Source organism: Cyphomyrmex costatus, unplaced genomic scaffold, assembly GCF_001594065.2.
Source record: "Cyphomyrmex costatus isolate MS0001 unplaced genomic scaffold, Ccosl1.0 scaffold29, whole genome shotgun sequence".
NCBI classification, from domain to species: domain Eukaryota; kingdom Metazoa; phylum Arthropoda; class Insecta; order Hymenoptera; family Formicidae; genus Cyphomyrmex; species Cyphomyrmex costatus.
Window position 1 is genome coordinate 2,940,670 of NW_017277017.1, and position 5,325 is coordinate 2,945,994.

At 29.6% G+C, this 5,325-nt stretch overlaps 1 long non-coding RNA gene across 1 annotated transcript; it reads right to left on the reverse strand.

Annotated features, from left to right (window-relative positions):
* Positions 1-3,065: 3,065 nt before the first annotated feature.
* LOC108775241 (uncharacterized) lies at positions 3,066-5,010 on the reverse strand. The gene is made up of 4 exons (XR_001940753.1): positions 4,938-5,010; positions 3,830-4,007; positions 3,344-3,392; positions 3,066-3,110 (listed from the first exon to the last, which is right to left on the reverse strand). It is a non-coding gene; the product is annotated as an uncharacterized LOC108775241 (long non-coding RNA).
* Between the last annotated feature and the right edge of the window lie 315 nt (positions 5,011-5,325).

The following is a 5,325-nucleotide window of genomic DNA, read 5'->3' on the forward strand; positions in this document are numbered from 1 at the left end:
CGTGTATTCGATCGGGGTGTTTTCAATTTGTTTTCTGGCATGCAGAGGAACATCTGTGCCAAAGGAGAAATGGGAGAAATCGTTTTGAAAAATTCGTTCCAAGAACGTTCCAAACTTCAGTCAGCTTTAATATGATCTCTGGCGTTAGACATTTTGTACTCGTATTCATAGTTGTGTCTTAATTTAAAATTTCCTTAAGTTTATCTTCATATGCTATACGAATTATATTACGGGCTACTGAGCGTCTAAAGATAAATTTGTGGAAGAATTAATTGTAAGGTATGATTATAAATATTGGCTTTAATGATTTAATAACTTATATGAAAATACTTACAGCTTAAGAGTTATAATCAGAACGAAGTACGGTTGAATTTCAAATTGCTTGCTGACGTCTAAAGACGTCAAAGTCTTGAGAACTACTGTCAAGGTCTATATATGATATGTGTACCTTTGTACCATACATATACATAAACTTATATGTGTTCGTATATAAAAATACATTTAGGTGATTCTATAGAAAACCGATATGACATTTTTGTCCTAATGGCAAGTCTTTGATATTGTTTATATTATATGCCTTCCAACAAGCGACACGGTGCGATACAGTGATCATCTCATCCTTGTTTAACATTGGTGAACAACAAGGACATACTGATACACCGTGTCACACCCTGTCATGTGTGTCCCTTGTTGGGAGGCACCCACTGTTTTCGTAAAAATTACTTGTACATATGCAACTTATATAATGTATTGTTATTTTGTGATATAAACGTTTACTCATTTTAAATTAATTTAGTTTTTATTAATTTTCCTTCACGTAAAATATATATGTACAATTTCAATTTTATATTAAATTTTATTGAACCACGAGAATTAAAAGCAGTGTCCTATTATCTTTTGATTACAATCATGACTAGCAAAATTAATGTGTTAAATATTTTTAAAGCTTTATATTATGTTACGAAGGAAGATTAATAAACACTGTATAAAAACGCATTGTTTAAATTAAAATATCTTTAATGATTTAGTAACAGTATAAGTAAATATTTTAATGTTAAAATTTATTCTCAATTTTCTAATATACTTGAAAAACAATGATATCAGAAAACTATATTAATCAACTGAGATATATATTTCCTAAACAGTATATAAAATTACATAATTGACTACATACATAATGTATATTATCATCGAAGAATATTGTTGTAATGCTGCCATTACGAAATAAAATTAAAATACAAAGAACTGTATACCAAAACCATTAAAAATTGTTATATAGTCAAAAATGAAAGCCCAAGAATTAGTTCATATCTCTTTTTACTTATTTAAAGATTTTCTAATTACATCCATTATTACATCCAAGAACTAATAAATAAACAAATAAAAATTTAAAGTGTTAAAACTTTACAATATTTTATTATACTTCAAAACAATGACATCAGGAAACTGTACTATATTATTCAATTAATATATAATATTTTCCAAACAATATATGAAATTATAAAATTGTATCGATTACATTCATAATACACATTATTAACGAAGAATCTTGTCGGTATACTGGCACTAAAAAATAAAATCAAAATGCAAAAAACAAAAATATTACAAATTGTTATTTCTTAAAAATGAAAAAATCTTAGATAAGGTACATTTTTTTTTATACTCAATTAGAGATTTTTTTGTTACATGCATCGTGATATATTTTTTCTATCCCACATTATTCAATTATTTAAAAAGATTTTTCCATACATTTAGGGTATGTATCGTCTTCACGTTCACCCATGGAAAGCATCGCTTCAATGTACCTTCCACGTATGAGTATTTACTTAATTAGATTTGAATGTATTTTAAAAAGGTTACGTCACCAAGTAACATGACAAAATAATGTAATTTGGATAAATAAATCACGTGACGAAATGTTCAACTCATTTAGTTACTCAAGCAAGTCGTGTAATTTAAATAATCATGTGATATTAAATATAATTTCCATTCATCATGCAACTTTAGACTTTAGAACAATTAAATTTGAGAGTACTGTATTATACATATAATTAAAGGGAAATGAAAATATCAGCGCATGTTTTTTCAAATTACTGGATGTTAGAAAATCATATACCGATTTGGAACAATTCATTAGTTGATATACTTATCTTACTTACGTGATTTCGACAATTTTGTGTCGTTACTTTTTTAATAAGGATTTACTAAATACTAAAAACACAAATAATACAGTGCTTGAATCGTTAATACGATATATACCTTTAAGATAGGACACTCGAAATAATATCACAACAATAATTAAGCCCTTCGTAAATTCGATTACGATACCCTCACTTTCGATTCTCGTCAGTGAGAGATAACTGTTGAATGCACCTGTTCAAGGCCACAAGCATACGCAGAAGAAACAGATAGACGCAGCCTAACGCAGGTCACTGCTCTCTTTCGACGATTCTCATAATGGCTTGACTGAATGTTTACGAAAATTGAATCCATCTCACGATTTTGTCTATTCCTAACTAAGTGGACTAAAAGTTTAATAATCGTATGACAGTTTTTTGAAATATCAGTTTTACACGTTTCATCTTTGCAATCTCGTTTCTAACTATTATAAAATATCGATGTTCATTCGAACCTTACAAAAAGAAATCGCGACATTTTCATAAACTTTGTATTCGGGACGCATATACCATAAATGTACAGCTTCTAATTGTTCACTTCTCGACACTGAAGCTAGTGCCAATGACATTGTAACTGCAACAGCGTGTTCACGTCTTTTAGTACAATACATAGTTTCCATTTCAAAAAAGTCATATAGTCTACAATTCGCGAAAGTGTACAACATTAAATTAACCGAAGACGTAAATAAAATAATTAATTATATCGAAGTTGGTTAAAGAAATAAACAGTAAGAGATGGAATTTTTTCCAGCTAAACATGTTTCCACAAAACACGCAGTGGTAAGGTTTTTCGCCTTTATGAATCCCCTCTCATGAACACGCATATTCTACTTATGCTCTTTATAACGTCCAAGAGATAGATCCTTATTAGGATTCAAATGTTCCGTACTGGGATGATCTGTCATTCGGTGGAGTACTAGATCTTTTTTTTCACTGCAAAAGGACGTTGCAATATTTATTATTTTTTACTACTTAAATTAATCATTTATATTGAATTATCAATGTACTTTTTTAACTCTTATGTTGTGTGTGTGCGTGCGTGCGTACGTGCGTACGTGCGTGCGTGCGTGCGTGCGTGCGTGTGTGTGTGTGTGTGTGTGTGTGTGTGTGTGTGTGTGTGTGTGTGTGTGTGTGTGTGTGTGTGTGTGATATACTTAATCACTCACCTAAATGCTTTTTCACAAATCTCACAACGGTATCGTTCGTTTGATTGCGCTGTAAAAAATAAAACGTAAATTTTAACTCAAAGGCATTGAGTGGATATTCTGAGACATGCAAAAACATTAAAATTAATATTTTTGTGTCGATGTTAACATTTTTGCATGTCTCAGAAAATTCACTCAAATGTCTTTGAGTTAAAATTAACATTTTATTTTTTACAGTGTTAATTGTTTTATGAAGACGTAATGCGAATTTACACTTATACGTTTTACTACATATTTCGCATTTATGTAGTCTTATTATTTCAGTAGGTTCGTCTATATTAAGCTGATTTGAACTTGTCGGAAATTCAGAGTGCACATCGTAATATTAATAAGAGCGATTGATATGAAGAAAATTTGAAAAAAATATCGTAAATGTGATAATTATTAAAATACAATGCAGAAAGTTATAAAACTGAAGAATTTAATTCTGAACTTCATAAGTCTTACCGTGTTGCTGAGGTACATTTTTTTCGTTACTTGTTCCCTGTTGTCGATTCATTTCTTGTTTTGGGAATATAAACTTTCACTCTTCAGAGTTATTTTTTATTTCAGTTTATTGCAATGTTCCGTATACTGCCTTCGTACTTAACACGTTCTAAATATATTTGACTTTGTTATTATCCACCTTAAATCATAGAAGTAAGCAATTTTTTAATAATACATTGAAGTTATAATATACTGATAGTCAGGGCCGGACAAAATATTATATACATCAAAAGGTAATTGAGATACAAAATACAAAATACAAAATATTTTTGTATTTGAATTACATTATTAAAAATACTTTCAATTTTTCAGTTTAAAATATAAGGTACCAATATTTCGAAATTTTTTATTTCAAATACAAAATTCTTTTTTTTATATAAAAATATAAAATGCTTCCAAAATTTTCACTTGAAGTACAAAATGCTGTCTATGAGTTAATGCGCATAAGAGAATTTATTTAAACTAAAATTTTGATGAAGATCCATTTCAAATGAAATACTGAAAAGAATCCTTTATTATTAGGTCCTAATCCTTAGATGTGTTCTTGTTGGCTGAACTTTTGCATCAGTTTATCGTTCATCCTTTTTTCACCAGGTGAAGAGAAAAGATGAACTAGTGCAAAAGTTTAGCAAAACGATCAGATTTCTTTGCAATTACAAATAAAAATATGGAAATTGTTTTTAAAATTGTATTAAAGTATATGAAATAACCTATTTGAAATAAAATATACAAGATACCTTCTTCTGTCTTATTTGAAATATGCCGGCCCTGCTAACATATCTTATTGAATCTGATAAGAATGTAACAGATAGGTATGTTATAACAAGACTAAAATATAAATGTAGCAGGTATTTAAAGTTAATATAATCTCTGTCGTTAGACATTATGTACCCGTATTCATAGTTGTGCCTTACACTTAAAATTTTCTTAAGTTTATCTTCATATGTGCTATACGAATTATATTACGGGCTACTGAGCGTCTAAAGATAAATTTGTGGAAGCCTTAATTTTAAGGTATGATTATAAATACAAGTTTTAATGATTTAATAACTTATATTCTAATACTTACAGCTTAAATGTTGTAATCAGTACGAAGAAGTACGGTTAAATTCAAATTGCTTGCTGACGTCTGAACACGTCAAAGTCTTGGGAACGTCTGTGTCAAGGGCTACATATATTATGTGTACTTTTGTACCATACATATACATAAACTTATATGTGTTCGTCTATAAATATACATATAGGTAATTCTATGGAAAGCCGATATGACATTTTGTCCTAGCGATAAGTCTTCGATATTGTTTATATTATGTGCCTTCCAGCAAGCGACACGGTGCGATACAGTGATCATCTCATCCTTGTTTAACATTGGCGAACAACAAGGACATACTGATACACTGTGTCACACCGTGTCATGTGTCGCTTGTTGGAAGGCATCCACTGTTTTCGTAAAAATC